The 17,694-nt window shown below is 46.7% G+C and overlaps 1 protein-coding gene and 1 non-coding gene across 2 annotated transcripts in view; one reads left to right on the forward strand and one right to left on the reverse strand.

The window, feature by feature from the left end:
* The window catches only part of LOC140904782 (uncharacterized), a 189,573-nt gene that overhangs the window by 50,411 nt on the left and 121,468 nt on the right, over window positions 1–17,694 (reverse strand).
* Window positions 8,722–8,793, forward strand: TRNAE-UUC (transfer RNA glutamic acid (anticodon UUC)). The gene has a single exon. It is a non-coding gene; the product is annotated as a tRNA-Glu (tRNA).

The following is a 17,694-nucleotide window of genomic DNA, read 5'->3' on the forward strand; positions in this document are numbered from 1 at the left end:
GGACAAAGATGGCACGGCGTGTGGCAATTGGGAAATCATGGTGGTGCTGGGCCAGGTTCATGCCGTGGCACGCCGATTCTGGGCCCAGGAAACAAGCACAGACTGCTGGGGCCTCATCGCGTTGCAGGTGTGGGATGATTCCCAGTGGCTGAGAAACTTTTGTATGCGTAAGGGCCACTTTCATGGAGCTTTGCGACTTGCTGTCTCCTGCCCTGAAGTGCAAAGACACCAAAATGAGAGCCGCCCTCACAGTTCAGAAGTGAATGGCCATAGCCCTGCAGAAAAGCTTGCAACGCCCGACATCTAGCGATCAGTCGGGAATAAGTTTAGAGTGGGCAAATCTTCTGTGGGGCCTGCTGTGATCCAAATAGCCAACACAATAATTGATCAGCTGCTATCAAGCGTCGTGACTTTGGGAAATGTGCAGACCAGTGTGGATGGCTTTAATGCACTGGGGTTCCCTGACTGCGGCGGGGCGATAGACATAACGCATATCCCTGTCTCGGCCCCGGAACAGCGGGGCGGCCACTACATAAACTGCAAGGGGTACTCTTCCATGGTGCTGCAAGCCCTGGTGGATCACAAGGGACGTGGCGAAAGGGATGCACAAACAATCCAGTTGGGCCATTGCCCACAAGCTCACCCCAAGCAGCTTGGACTCCTGATGACTGTGATGCTGAGGTTCCTTAGACCCCTGTTCATATTTCAGACCCCAGCCGGTGCAGCATCCCTGCCCAACCACTCACCATCTGCCCCAGGAGAACCAGCTGGTGGGCTGCATCCACAGGCAGGTAGTTTATGCCGCTCCCCTCAGAGCAGCAGCCACAGCTGTGCAGCTAATCCCCACATCTGGTTGCCGGGGATCCAGCTGGATTGTTTGGGCATCCCTTTCAAGACTTGCCCTCAACAACCTGGCAGCCCCCAGCTTTCTCATTGCTCTGTGGTTGTTTGCTCTGTGAAAGGGGCCTCTAGGAATTGGTATTTCCAGAGGCATTAAAGAATCATAAAGGAGAAGGAAAAGTTAATGCCTTAGAAAAGTCTGTGTGTCTGTGTTAGATGGATGGGTGGGTGTCTAGAAACCACTCTGCTCTCGTCTTTTTTTCTCTGATTTCCAGTGGTAATCAAGGTCGGCCATTGCCAGCAGTTGACAAGAACATGTGAGAGCAGTGGGGGCGGAAAATAAACATGGGGAAATAGTTTTACTTTGTGTAATGACCCATCCACTCCCAGTCTTTATTCAAGCCTAAGTTATCTGTATCCAGTTTGCAAATTAATTCCAATGATCACTACAAAAGGTTCCCCCCGACCCCACCCGGCTCTCCTCCTGGTAATAGCTCACCTTACCTGATCACTCTCGTTACAGTGTGAAGGGTAACCCCCATTGTTTCATGTTCTCTGTGTATAGGAGTCTCCCCACTGTATTTTCCACTGCATGCATCTGATGTAGCTCACGAAAGCTTATGCTCCGATAAATTTGTTCGTCTCTAAGGTGCCACAAGTCCTCCTGTTCTTACTCATGGTGTTGTATCCCCATAGTGTGGCCATTTGGTGTCAGTCCTTTGAAATAAACAATGAGTTTTTTTCATAGAAACCATATTTTCCTCATACAGACACAGGAGTTGTCATAAATATAAAGGGAAGGGTAAACACCTTTGAAATTCCTCCTGGCCAGGGGAAAGCTCCTCTCACCTGGAAAGGGTTAAGAAGCTAAAGGTAACCTCGCTGGCACCTGACCAAAATGACCAATGAGGAGACAAGATACTTTCAAAAGCTGGGAGGAGGGAGAGAAACAAAGGGTCTGGGGCTGTCTGTATGCTGGTTTCTGCCAGGGATAGACCAGGAATGGAGTCTTAGAACTTTTAGTAAGTAATCTAGCTAGGTATGTGTTAGATTATGATTTCTTTAAATGGCTGAGAAAAGAATTGTGCTGAATAGAATAACTATTTCTGTCTGTGTATCTTTTTTGTAACTTAAGGTTTTGCCTAGAGGGGTTCTCTATGTTTTTGAATCTAATTACCCTGTAAGATATCTACCATCCTGATTTTACAGGGGGGATTTCTTTATTTCTATTTACTTCTATTTTTTATTAAAAGTCTTTTTGTAAAAAAACTGGATGCTTTTTCATTGTTCTCAGATCCAAGGGTTTGGGTCTGTGGTCACCTATGCAAATTGGTGAGGCTTTTTATCCAACATTTCCCAGGAAGTGGGGTGCAGGGTTTTGGGAAGTATTTTGGGGGGAAAGACGCGTCCAAACAGCTCTTCCCCAGTAACCAGTATTAGTTTGGTGGTGGTAGCGGCCAGTCCAAGGACAACGGGGGGAATATTCTGTACCTTGGGGAAGTTTTGACCTAAGCTGGTAAAGATAAGCTTAGGAGGTTTTTTTCATGCAGGTCCCCACATCTGTACCCTAGAGTTCAGACTGGGGGAGGAACCTTGACAGGAGTAGATTAATCTACAAAGGGAAGGTGATTCCAAGGCAGTTCCGGAGGGAGAAGGGAACGTTTTCAGCATCACTAAATTATTGTGTTGTACCTCACACACACACAGAGTGACAATAAACTCAATTAACTGAGCTACCAACACACTGCACAGGAATGAAATAAACAACTTTATGTTCAAGGAGTTCGGTGCATGTAAAGAATACTAAAAATATGTTTTGGGCAACGCATGGAAAAGTCATTGTGTTGTACAACCCACTTGATATAGTTAACACACCACACAATATTTAACGAAATTAAGAACCATGTGCTTATAAATTAACATGTTGTGCCATTTACACACGCACAAGACCTAGAAAAAACTGAATTATTTGAGCTTCCAACATTTCCACTTTCTCACAGCATGTTAGACCCCCTGCTTTAAATGAAATATGTCTAAAGGCCAGATGTATGAAAGAATTGTCTCGTTCTGTATTTCTTAGCTTTTATCTCAAAAGGTAATAGCCTCATAATCTCCCCCAAACACCCTGGGACCTCTGCAAATTGTTAAAATGCCCCTGTTCTCAGCAAGGCCACGACAGTGACCCACAGCTAGAGTGTCTAGGCCAAGCGTTCTGAAGGAGGCAAGTCAAAGATTTTCTCTCTGCTTCCCTTGGCAAGGTCTGAGTGGGAAAACAAAATCCCCCACATGGAAAGTTTTCTGCTGAGAAACCAATACTAGTCTGTTTGGGGACGTTGATTTGAATGGATTATTCTTCTTCTCTTCTGATCTCTGAATTATTTCAGTTCAGTCTTTGTCCTCCAGATGTGTTGCAAGGTGTTGAATTGCGGGGGAGAGAGGCCAAGTCATGACGTCTCTTCCCCTCTTTCATAATTTCTTCCAACTTCTTAGGAAGTTCCTCTGCCTTGATGTGAGTCAAGCAGTGTCCATTGTCTCCGGGCTGTCTCGGAGGAGTCCGCATTGTACACGGTTCCTGGGAGAGTCCTTGGGAGCGTGGATACCTTCACTGGGCCAGCAGCGAGTCTGGCTCCTCCAGCGTCACACCGGAAAGGCTGGCGGTGGCCATTTCCCAGCCTCATCACATATTTCAGTGACGCACCCAGAGCAAAACTCCACTACTTCCCAGACAAGCCTAGCGCACACCATCCACCCAGGTATTAGCCTTCAACAGATCACGACTTTTACAATGATAGCTCACCAGGCCGACTCTGTACAAATCATACCTTAATTGTATGAGAGTGGTGACTATGGGGCTTCCAGGGTGCTGCTTTGAGCACAGCCTGCCACCCCTGGGCTGACACTGCAATGGAGACGTCCCCGTAGAGTCTCTCTCTCCCGGGATAAAGATGGCAGCAGGGCTGGCCTGGGTCACCTGATGTGGGCTTCTGGAGCTCAAGCTGTGGGGCTGAAAAGTGGGGTGCAGATACTGGTGTTCCTGCTGAAGCCTGGGTTTGGAAACCCTCACCCCTCATGGGACCTCAGAGATTGAGCTCAAGCCCATCTGTCTCCACTGTCATTTTATAGCCCTGCAGCTGCAGCCCCAGAAGCCTGTGTCAGCTGCCCCAGGCTCTGAGACAGGTGCCCTGGGTGTTTGAATCGCTGTGGAGACATAACGTTGGGATATGTCTACAGTGCAATGAATCACCCACGGCTGGCTGGTGTCACATTAATCAGGGTCATGTGGCTTGGGCTGAAAAGTTGCAGTGTACAAATACAAAGAAACAAGAGCAAAAACCGGTTGCCTTTATAGCTAGATAGCTATAGATACATGGCAAATAGCAACAAGAATCAGCGTAGAGCTGGATCTAAAAAAATGAAAGATTAATCTTTGCTCTACGAATAATAACGACTGATAAATGGTAATATAAAAAAGGACCTGGAATTCCTTCATAATTTGACGGTTCTTGGAAGTTCCAGGCATATTGGCTAGAATTTTCGAGACACAGATTGTCAGAAAAACGTAACACGCTGAGTGCTCCACCTGAAACAACAGCAAATACTGTTGCCAAGATAGATAGATACATTGCAAAGAGCAACAAGAATCAATGTGGAGCTGAATCTGCAAAAGGGAAAGATTAATCTTGCAATACAAATAATAATTTATTAATTATTATTATGTCATAAAGGACCGTGAATTCCTTCATACGTTTATCATCCTCAGGATGTTGCTGTGAATTCAGAGACATGACCGTTTTCTGGAGCAGCCATTGCAGTTTCAAAAGGAAATGCAGACAGAAAACAAAGCAGGGAGGGTTGTGATGGGGGCGCATGAAAGCAGAGGAGGCTTGTTCCTCTTGAGTTTTCTTTCAGTTTCTCTTGTGATCGTGGTGGAGGAAGCGGAAGCTTAATTTGAGTTTGTCCCCACTCCCCTCCTTCTCTCGGCGGAGTGTGTCTTCACCAGGAGTGCTTCCACCGAATGAAGAGGGGCAGTGTGGGGGGGCTCAGAAACGGGGTTCTTCACTCCATGCAGCTACCCACTGGGAGCCCAGCTGCCCCCTGGGCTCTTGACTCCCCACCTCCTCCCTGGAGTGGGAGCCGGCCACCTGGGCTTCTTGCCTGCCTGCTCCCAGCCAGGAGTGGGGGCGGGGGCCAAGGGCTCAGGCTTCTCGGCTCCCTGCGCTGGGAGCCAGGAGCTTTCGTGCAGCAGCCCTGCGAGGAGCCAGGCAGGTGCAGCCCCGCTGGGATCAGGGAGCGGAGGGCAGCCATGAAGGGAGCCAGCCGGAAGCCATGACATTGGCAAGACAGCCAGAAGCCCCTGTGAGTAAGGCAGTGTCTACACAGATACTGGGTTGTCCTAACGACCCCAACACAATCCCCGTGCCTCTTGAGGAGCTGGAGTTACCATGTGGGTGTAGCAGGGCACTTACATAGATGGGACAAGGCTGTAGTGTGCACCGTGAGGTAATTAGGACAACGTAAAATGCTGTCGGCGGGCCTAACTGTGTAGTGTAGCCCAGGTTTTAATCTCCTGCTGATGGGTTATATGCTGGGTGTCTTGTTTCCTTTGCTTAGGAGTGCTTGTTCTCACACCTATCTCCTTGCTTTCCATTCCAGTTCAGGGAAGGAGAGAATAACCAAGTCTTCAGGTATGAAAAGGCAAAACATTTCTACATGACCCTTCGCAGTCAGTGAAACCTGTGGTGGGAAACGTGCCCTGGATTTTACTGCATTTTGGTTTCTTGTCTTGTTGGTTGCTCCCGAGGAGCTGGCAGGGAAATGTCCATGGAGAAGTGGAGTGGATGTGAGGTTTCTTGCTTACGAGATTTGCCTGCGTTTTGGCCTCATTGTGAGAAGGGCAAATTGGTACAATTCGTTTCTGTCACAGATTGTAGTGTAGTGTGGTGGTTATCATGTTTGCTTCACACGTAAAATATCCCTGGTTTAAAACTAGGCAGAAACAGTGCCTTTTCCCCTGACTGATCAGTTTTGGTCTTCCTCCATTCCAAGCCCTTTGCTGAAATACACCCGTATTTCCCACACTTTTTGTTCCTTTTTCTTTCCTTTGACGATATTTTAGGGTTGTAATTTAATGGCCACACAATTTTGCTCATGAATTAAAGTTTAACACAACATTTGACAGCCTTTTCCTATGCCCTCTTTTCTGTCACTTACGGGAGTTTACTTATGGGAATATTCACTGATTTATTGCACCGAGCATTTCAAAGGAAAGGTCAGAATCATTTACCTTGGATTCACTTTCCTTACTTCTTTCTAATTCTTTCTTTCACATAGATGGGGAAATCTGTGTTGGAGCAATTTAGCTTACCACTCTCTCTTTCTAGACGGAAGCTGACACAATTTAAAACTTCCCAATTTGCAAATATGTATGTGAAAATATTTCCTAAACCAATGCAGAGATCCTGGGCAGGGCTAGGGGTGAGGCAGATTAATAATTGGCTGTTCTTTATTTTGGTGCTTGCTAATTGGCCATTTGGAATTTTAATACGTGATGGCATTACAGGCGAAAGATAATCTCAACATGTGGAGAAGAAACGGTTATACGGGCTAATAAATAATTTCTTGGTGTCACACCAAAAGTGATGCATTCCAGTGTGAAAGAAGAACTAATTCATGGCTTATGAGCATTTGCTACATAGTTGTAGCCATGCAGGTCCCAGAAAAGCTTGTCTTTGTCCCCAACAGAAGCTGGCCCAGTCAAAGATATTATCTCACCCACCTGCGCGTTTGCTCGCCACACTACCTGAGACAAGCGGAAAGAGACTCAAAGCAGAGAAAATGGAACAAAGAAGTTGAATTCCTAGCTGAAAAATGGGCCCCTTTGTCAGCTGGAGGCAATCTCAGACGATTCTGGGACCTCTTGTGGCTATTGCTGGTTTTGAAAAAAGCCAGGTGTTATTTAGGCAATATCGCTTCTACTATATCCACTGAAGCAGATTTATGCTTCACGATTGCTGTGTATCCAAAGAGATTCATTCAATTCAGGACACAAGTGAATAGAGATAGGCAGCTGGAGTCAGCCAGTTCGCCCCGATCTCAAAGTCTTTGGTTTTTAAAAAGGCCCCTTTTGGTGTTTATACAGGACAGGGCAGAAAACGGCCAGATAATAAGCTATTGGGGTGAAAGTTCTGAGGTTTTTTTTAATTTGCAGTGAAGACTGAATGGAGAATTGTGTCGAGAAGTTTCTTTCCCTGACTGAGGATGGAACCAAGGCAGCATCAACGAGACTCCTAACCAGTAGACCAAGGGTACTCAACAGGTGTACCATGGGCCAACTCTAGACCGCCAGAAATTTTTAATGGACCCTGAAATCTTTTTAAAAATCATAATAATAAGTAAATAAAATTATTTTCTCTGGAGTCTGGACCTTGATCATATCTTGACTGAGATTTTGGACCTTGACAAAAAATAGTTGACTACCCCTGCAGTAGACCATAAGGGGGGGTAATGTAGGGTTTTTTGGTTCAGCTCCTCTATGCTTTCTAAGGCTACTTGCTCTCCAGTTAAAGAAATCCCTTCCAACCCTGATATTCCATGATTCTATGAAATGGTCCATTCCCCATTTCAGAGGGGACAGGAACAGAGAGTGAAGGAACCCCTGTGCTCATAACCTGAGCTCAAGGAAAAGCATTGAAACAAGCTCAAATTACGATTTAGGTTCCTCCATCAGAATCCCAAGAGGAACACAAAAGAGGAACAATCCTCCTCTGCTTTCATTTACCCCACCGCATCCCTCTCCGCTTCTTCTTCCGCCTACCTAGTGGCTTGATTTCCTTTCAGAGTGGTAGCCGTGTTAGTCTGAATCAGCAAAAACAATGAGGAGGACTTGTGGCACTTTGGAGACTAACAAATTTATTTGGGCATAATCTTTCCTGGGCTAAAACCCACTTCATCACATGCATGGAGTGGAAAATACAGCAGGAAGAGATATATACAGAGTCCATGAAAAGATGGGGGTTGCCTTAAAATCATAGAAGATCAGGGTTGGAAGGGACCTCAGGATGTCATCTAGTCCAACCCCCTGCTCAAAGCAGGACCAACCCCAACTAAATCATCCCAGCCAGGGCTTTGTCAAGTCCCCTGCCCTCTGACATGTCCTTTCACAGAATCACAGAGTTGGAAGGGACCTCAGGAGGTCATCTAGTCCAATCCACTGCTCAAGGCAGGACCAATCCCCAATTTTTGCCCCAGATCCCTAAATGGCCCCCTCAAGGATTGAACTCACAGAGAACTGTTTGAAATGGGCCACCCTGTTTACCACTACAAAAAGTGATTTTTCCTCCTACTGCTAATAGCCCATGACATGCTAACAAAGAAACAGCCGTGATTTAAAATCTCCACTCAGAAATGGTGAACAACAGCAGAACCCAAAGTAACTGAAGGAAGGGCGGATGATCACAGTTAGGACACAGAATTCAGAAGATGGCAAAGCTCAGAGCCCCGTTACATGGAGTCAGAATGCAATCAGCTCACAATGAGGGGGAGCAAACTCCCTCCCTTGCTCTCTATGCCAAAGTTCCTGTCAGCTCAATGTCCAGGTCGGCTGCTGAGAGGGTTGCAATGGGGTCAGTGAAGGCAGAGGAGGATTGTTCCTCCTGGGTTTTCTTTGTGTTGCTCTGTGATCCTAGTGGAGGAAGCTGACACATCATTTGAGTTTGTTTCAGTGGCTTGGGTTGGGCTCAGGTTGTGACCCTGAGCACAGGGGTTCCTGCCCGCTCTGCTCTTAGCCGCTCAGGGAATGGACAAAGGAGCAGCTTCAGAAATTGGAGAGAAAATAGCCTAAGGAAGTGTAGCACAGCTGAGAAGAACAATAGCCCCATCTTCTCCCTGGTGGTCTAGTGGTTAGGATTTGGCGCTTTCACCACCACGGCCTGGGTTCAATTCCCAGTCAGGGAAAAGTGACTTTACAGCAAAACACCTTAATTTATTCTTCTCTTGCAATTTGAACAAATTGACGGTTTCTCCCTGACTCCCCCATCTTCTACGTGATCTTGGCAAGGGCTTTGGAGACCATATCAAAATCAAAGCTTCCCATTGACTAGGAGCAGAATATGGGCATGTTTCCACTGTGCACTTCGTTGTCCACAAATAGACAGGTGCAAATTCTTCTTCCCCCTTGCTAGCTAGCCTAACCAATGTTGTAACAACAGTAATAGACACTCAGGTTGACCCAAGATGTCAGTTTTCTTGCTGAAACAAAACCAAAAAATCATTTGGGGTCAACCAAATTCTTTCAGCAAATAAAATATTCACTCAAAAAACTTTCATCCCACTCTATATACCAATCTTTGGAAGTAACCATCTCAGCAAAACTGACCATTAGCCTCTTCCATTCCTGAGGGCTAGCTGCTGTCATGTTCTAAGCATAGACGATGGGCCTTTCACCTGTTGGCCACTGGTTTCTACCTTGCTCAGGTAGCTACTGATGAAAGGCAATGTGGTTTAGTGGCAGACCTACTTCTATCCCTCTGTCCAACTAGGCGTGTTTGTTTCACACTGCTTGTAAAAGTACAATCAATGCATTTTGTTGATACCTAAATCTGGGATCAAGATGAAACACTGTGATTGTAAGTCAATGAGAAAAATCTCTGCTGAGTTCGACAGAAGGAAGGTTTTCTCATCAGGTTCTAGCACACGATAAAAGTTCTGAAGGTTCTTAGAGTTTCCAGACACATGGGCCAGAATTTTCAGAAGGTCTCACCCCCACCCCTAGAGCCAGATTTTCAGAAGAACTCAGCTCCCATTTGGGCAATAAACATTTTGGCCAGATTTCAGAAAGGCTCAACACACTGAGGGCTGAGCTATTTTGGAAACAAAAGGTGGTAGAAGTTGTGGGTGCTGGTTGCTTGGCCGTCTGGCCCACCAGGCAGGAGTTTGAGGTTCAACATTACTTTCTCAGAATGGTAGCAATCATCTTTTATTCCCTTAAAAAGGGAGCAGGGAGATGACATATAAAAATCGCTTGTGCTTTAGAAAGTCTCTAGAAGTTGAAAGAGATATGCCATCTCCACCTCCCTGGAAAGTTCACAACAAGTTAAAGAAAACTGTGATTGATAAGTGGCTTGACTAACAGTGACAGGCTGGCCGAGTGGTCTAATGTGTCAAACTCAAGGCTGTGTCTTTCCGTCATTTGTGTTCTGGGCTCCATATGCAGGTGGGCGTTCAAATCCCCTTCCTGACACAATCATTGCCTTCTACATGAGAAATAGCCTCATTTCAACCTCTCCTGTAACATTACAACACCAACTGCTTCGCATTTCTATGCTAGAACTTGGAGGGAATTCAAAAGTGGTGCATTCAGGGCACCTAGTTGAGGTCACGGGTGGTCTAGTTATAAGCAAAGGTTGTTCAGTCCTGTCTGGGAGGGTAAGCTCTGGAGAACACGGATCATCTGAAGATTACTGAGGGGAAGCAGGAACATCTGATCCAGCCAGTGGAGGACAGCCATCTAGAATCCTAAGGAGATATTTTGGCATCTAGGGAGTGAGAAGTAAATCTCAGAACGGAGAGCTGAGGTGGTGCTGATGACTATTTCCTGCGGCTAAGGCTAAATGGGAGCGTGTACATCTAGGAACAAGGAATGTCAGCCACGTATACAGCAACAGTGGGATCTCAGCTAGGAGTCGAAAGGTCTTTTTACCTCTGTATTTGTTGTGCCCACTTCATCCAGTTCTGAGGTCCCCAGTTCAAGAAGGAGGATGAAACATTTGAGAGGAGAAAGAAGAGCCATGAGAAGGATGAAAGGCTTAAAACCCCCGCCTTGCTGTGATAGTCACAAAGAGCTCAGAAAAGGTTTAGGGGATGACGCTCTCACTCCCTAAGTACCTACATGGGGAACAATACTTACAAACAGGCTCTTCAATCTAACAGACAAATGTATAATGTGAGCCAATGGCTGGAAGTGAAGCTAGACATATTCAGATTGGAAATAAGGCATGCTTTCTGAGAGGGAAGGGAATTAACCATTGAAAATCTTACCCAGAGTCCTGGTGGAGTCTCCATTCCTGGAAATTTTCAAATCAAAATTGGATCTATTTTTTTTTAAACGGATCTGTTCTAGTTGAAAAGGAATTCTTCGGGGGCAGGTATCGGGCCCGTGCTAGACAAGAGGTCAGACTGGGTGTTTACGAAGACCCCTTGTGGTTTTAAAATATGGGAAACAAACCCTTAAATGACAAACGCTTTATTCTGTGAATCAAAAGGAAGTGCTTCCCCTGGCTCTTTTTCTCATTTTGTAAACAAGGGCTTGGAATTTCAACTCTCAGTGAAGCTTTGCCTTTAAACTGAATTAGGTGAATTTTCCAGCTCTTGATCCTCTGAGTCTAAGGAAGAATCCCTGAAAAGCAGGTGAGGTTTTAGTTCAGAATTTCATAGGTTAATTTGATGCCATCCAAGAGTGAACACTTCGGTAGGGAACAAGTGAGAATTTGTTGACTGAGAAAAATTCCTGGTGAAAATTGGCAAAGCTGTGGATATTTTTAAACATTCCAGTGAATTTACACATGAAGATACAAACAGAGAGAGAAAGAGAAAATCACACACTGCACAGCCCCTTGTAGGCATTAACAAAAATCAGACCCACACACAAACCCACACAGCACACAGAGAATCAGAGAATCATAGAATAACAGAGTTGGAAGGGACCTCTGGAGGCCATCTAGTCCAACCCCCTGCCCAGAGCAGGACCAATCCCAACTAAATCATCCCAGCCAGCCCAATGCCCCTACTTATACAGCCCAAAATGCCATTGGCCTTTTTGGCAACAAGGGCACACTCTTGACTCATATCCAGCTTCTCGTCCACTGTCATCCCTAGGTCCTTCTCTGCAGAACAGCTGCCTAGCCATTCGGTCCCTAATCTGTAGCGGTGCATTGGATTCTTCTGTCCTAAGTGCAGGACTCTGCACTTGTCCTTGTTGAACCTCATCAGATTTCTTTTGGCCCAATCCTCCAATTTGTCTAGGTCCCTCTGTATCTACCACTCCTCCCAGTTTAGTGTCATCTGCAAACTTGCTGAAGGTGCAATCCACACCATCCTCCAGATCATTAATGAAGATATTGAACAAAACCGGCCCCAGGACCGACTCTTGGGGCAGTCCACTAGATACCGGCTGCCAACTAGACATGGAGCCATTGATCAGTAGACATATGTACATAAGGGAAAGCCACACAAAACATACAGAAAAAGCACACAAGACGAAAGCACAAAAACCACATACCAAAAGAATACGAAGCAAAAAACAATTTGCCTGCAAAAATCAGACACACGCACACAAAACTATGCAAGGCATCCACAGAAATCACACAGGACCCACATGCTCATCAACCTGACAGACAAAAACCACATGAACATATCGAAAGCCAGGCAGGGTTTGAGTCTCACAGCCAAGAGGGAGTGCAGGAAGGTGGTTTGGGGAGCAAAGGTTGAGGGGGAAGTCAGGGGCTCAAGAATCACAGGATGGGCAGTGCTCTGGGCTCTGCTTGATGCCTCCTGACACAGGGTGCAGGTGGAGAATGGAGCCTTGTAGATCTGTGGAATCTGTCCTGCACTCTGCAGAGGAAGAAAACCTGGGTGTCTTCTGAGCCGGAATTGTATTTTCCGACGGACAAGATGAATGGCAGAAGCCATTGCTTAAAGAAAGCTGATGCTTGAACTCACAACCTCAGCATCTGAGTGGACCAGATCATACGTCTGAGGGAAGGCAGCAGAAGGAGACTGCGCCAATTGGAAGGCATGAGATGCACTGTGCTAGGGTTGGGGGTTCCACGACCACCGCTCCCAAGAGAAGGAGGCGGGTGGTGGTGGTCGGGACTCTCTCCTCAGGGAGACTGAGTCATCTATCTGCCATCCCAACCGGGAAAACCGAGAAGTCTGCTGCTTGCCAGGAGCTAAGATTCGTGATGTGATGGAGAGACTGCCGAGACTCATCAAGCCCTCGGATCGCTACTCCTTCCTGCTTCTCCACATGGGCACCAATGATACTGCCAAGAATGACCTTGAGCGGATCACTGCGGACTACATGGCTCTGGGAAGAAGGATAAAGGAGTTTGAGGTGCAATTGGTCTTCTCGTCCATCCTCCCCGTGGAAGGAAAAGGCCAGGGTAGAGACCGTCGAATTGTGGAAGTCAACGAATGGCTACGCAGGTGGTGTCGGAGAGGCGGCTTTGGATTCTTTGACCATGGGATAGTGTTCCAAGAAGGAGTGCTAGGAAGAGACGGGCTCCACCTTACGAAGAGAGGGAAGAGCATCTTTGCAAGCAGGCTGGCTAACCGAGTGAGGAGGGCTTTAAACTAGGTTCACCAGGGGAAGTAGACCACAGCCCTGAGGTAAGTGGGATACCAGGAGGAAGCACGAGCAGGAGTGCAGGAGAGAGGAGGGCTTCTGCCTCATACTGAGAAAGAGGGGCGATCAGCAGGTTACCTCAAGTGCCTATACATAAATGCACAAAGCCTGGGAAACAAGCAGGGAGAACTGGAAGTCCTGGCAAAGTCAAGGAATTATTATGTGATTGGAATAACAGAGACTTGGTGGGATAACTCACATAACTGGAGTACTGTCACGGATGGATATAAACTGTTCAGGAAGGACAGGGAGGCCAGAAAAAATGGGGGAGTTGCATTGTATGTAAGGGAGCAGTATGACTGCTCAGAGCTCAAGTATGAAACTGCAGAAAAACCTGAGAGTCTCTGGATTAAGTTTAGAAGCGTGAGCAACAAGGGTGATGTCGTGGTGAGAGTCTCCTATAGACCACCGGACCAGGGGGATGAGGTGGATGAGGCTTTCTTCTGGCAACTCGCAGAAGCTACTAGACCGCACGCCCTGGTTCTCATGGGGGACTTCAATCACCCTCATATCTGTGGGAGAGCAATACAGCGGTGCACAGACAATCCAGGAAGTTTTTGGAGACTGTAGGGGACAATTTCCTGGTGCAAGTGCTGGAGGAACCGACTAGGGGCAGAGCTCTTCTTGACCTGCTGCTCACAAACCGGGAAGAATTAGTAGGGGAAGCAAAAGTGGATGGGAACCTGGGAGGCAGTGACCATGAGATGGTCGAGTTCAGGATCCTGACACAAGGAGGAAAGGAAAGCAGCAGAATACGGACCCTGGACTTCAGAAAAGCAGACTTTGACTCCTTCTGGGAACTGATGGGCAGGATCCCCTAGGAGAATAACATGAGGGGGAAAGGAGTCCAGGAGAGCTCGATGTACTTTACAGAATCCTTATTGTGGTTACAGGGACAAACCATCCCGATGTGTAGAAAGAATAGTAAATATGGCAGGCAACCAGCTAGGCTTAACAGTGAAATCCTTGCTGATCTTAAATACAAAAAAGAGGCTTACAAGAAGTGGAAGATTGGACAAATGACCAGGGATGAGTATAACAATATTGCTCGGGCATGTAGGAATGAAATCAAAAAGGCTAAATCACACCTGGAGTTGTAGCTAGCGAGAGATGTTAAGACTAACAAGAAGGGTTTCTTCAGGTATGTTGGCAACAAGAAGAAAGCCAAGGAAAGTGTGGGCCCCTTACTGAATGAGGGAGGCAACCTAGTGACAGAGGAGGTGGAAAAAGCTAATGTACTCAATGCTTTTTTTGCCTCTGTCTTCACGAGGTCAACTCCCAGACGACTGCACTGGGCAGCACAGCATGGGGCGGAGGTGGCAAGCCCTCTGTGGAGAAAGAAGTGGTTCGGGACTATTTAGAAAAGCTGGATGTGCACAAGTCCATGGGTCCGGATGCGTTGCATCCGAGAGTGCTAAAGGAATTGGTGGATGTGATTGCAGAGCCATTGGCCATTATCTTTGAAAACTCATGGCGAACGGGGGAAGTCCTGGATGACTGGAAAAAGGCTAATGTAGTGCCAATCTTTAAAAAAGGGAAGAAGAAGGATCCGGGGAACTACAGGCCAGTCAGTCTCACCTCAGTCCCTGGAAAAATCATGGCGCAGGTCCTCAAGGAATCAATTCTGAAGCACTTCGAGGAGAGGAAAGTGATCAGGAACAGTCAGCATGGATTCACCAAGGGAAAGTCATGCCTGACTAATCTAATTGCTTTTTATGATGAGATAAGTGGTTCTGTGGATGAAGGGAAAGCAGTAGACGTGTTATTAATTGACTTTAGCAAAGCTTTTGACACGGTCTCCCACAGTATGCTTGTCAGCAAGTTAAAGAATTATGAGCTGGATGGATGCACTACAAGGTGGGTAGAAAGTTGGCTAGATTGTCAGGCTCAACGGGTAGTGATCAATGGCTCCATGTCTAGTTAGCAGCCGGTATCTAGCGGAGTGCCCCAAGGGTCGGTCCTGGGGCCAGTTTTGTTCAATATCTTCATAAATGATCTGGAGGATGGTGTGGATTGCACTCTCAGCAAGTTTGCGGATGACACTAAACTGGGAGGAGAGGTAGATACGCTGGAGGGTAGGGTAGGATACAAAGGGCCCTAGACAAATTGGAGGATTGGGCCAAAAGAAATCTGAGGAGGTTCAACAAAGGACAAGTGCAGAGTCCTGCACTTAGGATGGAAGAATCCAATGTACCGCTACAAACTAGGGACCGAATGGCTCGGCAGCAGTTCTGCAGAGAAGGACCTAGGGGTGACAGTGGATGAGAAGCTGGAGATGAGTCAACAGTGTGCCCTTGTTGCCAAGAAGGCCAATGGCATTTTGGGCTGTATAAGTAGGGGCATTGCCAGCAGATCGAGGGATGTGATCGTTCCCCTCTATTCGACATTGGTGAGGCCTCATCTGGAGTACTGTGTCCAGTTTTGGGCCCCACACTACAAGAAGGATGTGGAGAAATTGGAGAGAGTCCAGTGAAGGGAAACAAAAATGATTCGGGGTCTGGAACACATGCCTTATGAGGAGAGGCTGAGGGAACTGGGATTGTTTAGTCTACGGAAGAGAAGAATGAGGGGGGATGTCATTGCTGCTTTGAACTAAATGAAGGTGGATCCAAAGAGGACAGATCTAGACTATTCTCAGTGACAGCAGATGACAGGACAAGGAGTAATGGTCAAGTTGCAGTGGGGGAGATTTAGCTTGGATATTAGGAGAAACTTTTTCACTAGGAGGGTGGTGAAACACTGGAATGGGTTACCTCGGGAGGTGGTGGAATCTCCTTCCTTAGAAGTTTTTAAGATCAGGCTTGACAAAGCCCTGGCTGGGATGATTTAGTTGGGGATTGGTCCTCCTCTGGGCAGGGGGTTGGACTAGATACCTCCTGAGGTCCCTTCCAACCCCGATATCCTAGGATTCTATGATCATTTGGCCAACAACATGCAGCAAAGCACCCAACTCAGTTGCATGAATGCTCTATAAGCCACTCCTCAATTATACAGAGACACTAGCATATCTCCCCAGCTCTCAGCCTTGCACCTCAGAAATGTACCATCTTACACGACTCATGGCCTTCTCTTGAAAAGTGTAAGCTCATTAATTAGTTCGCCACTTCATCAAAAATAAAGGGGACATGCACCAGCCTTTGTCATGTGAGCAACTTTCCCAAACACTTTGGACAAACTCAGGAGTAAGTATAAAATATTAAAATAAGTTTATTAACTACAGAAAGTTAGATTTTAACTGAGTCTAACTGTTGGTCACAGAGGTCAAAAGTGGTTACATAACAAATGAAAACAGACTCCCAGTCTAAACTCTAATTTGAATATACTAAGCAAGAATTGGATCAAACAGCTTTTCTCACTCACTGGTTGCTCCAGGCAATGTTGAGTTCTTAATACACAGACTGAATTCCCTCTCAGCCTGGGACCAATCTCCGCAGTTGAAATTCTGAGTCTTCCAGACAATCTTCCAGGTGTTGAGATTGGGGAAGAGATAGGCCATGTGGGGGTGTCTTTGACTCTCATACATATTTTTTCTCCAGCTGCTAGGTAGATTCTTGCCATGATGCTGGGGTTAGTTAGCCCCCAATATGGAGCAGCAGTTTGCCTCCTGCACCGTGTGGTAGGCGTGTCACAGCTCCTTGACTTTGACCCCACAGGGCAGTGTGTCCCTGTCATGGCCCCTTTCTATCATGCATCACGAAATCTGCGTGCGCACCTCGGGAGTTACACCGCAGAAAGCTGCTTTCCTGTGCAGAAACTTGCCCGTGTAGACAAGGCCACAGAGGGCTTACATAAGAATGCACGACAGGTCATAGACTGGGTCAGATCAATGGTCCGTCAAGCCCAGTGTGCTACCTGAGAGCGACCAGTGCCAGATGCATTGGAGGGAAAGAACAGAACAGGCTTGTTTACCTGCAAGGTGAGGGTCTTTCACCTTTATATTTAACTTCATTGTTGTTGATTCCTACTTATCCTATATCTAACTACCCCTCCTATGAGGTCTCTGGGCAAATCAGGTGCGAACCACTCCTTTGACACAGACGTGTCCCAATCCAGCTGAACTGAGGCAGAATTTGGGCCAATGTCAGTTTGGAAAAGGCCTGCTTCACCCAGCAGGTTTCTCAAAGTATCCGTTGCTGTGAACCGCATGTCGTGTGGATGTGCGAACTCCAAAGATAGCAAACATGAAAAAAAAAAACGCAAAGCCGGTTCTGAGGTTTTCGGAGCCAGGCCTGAGGGTTAAAGAGCTGTGCTCAAAAGGACAAGCGTCTCAGCAGCTATAAAAAGAACTAGTTGCAAAAACAAAACAAAAATTACATGGAAAAAAAACAACCAAACAACAACCACCCAGAAAAGCTCCTATCACTCGCCCATCACCATTGTAGATCTTGACATCTCCTGCCTAATGTGACATCTTTGCTTTGCGAACAAGAGCCCTGGGGAACTCTCTGGCTCAC

Source organism: Lepidochelys kempii, unplaced genomic scaffold (assembly GCF_965140265.1).
Source record: "Lepidochelys kempii isolate rLepKem1 unplaced genomic scaffold, rLepKem1.hap2 scaffold_69, whole genome shotgun sequence".
NCBI lineage: Eukaryota > Metazoa > Chordata > Testudines > Cheloniidae > Lepidochelys > Lepidochelys kempii.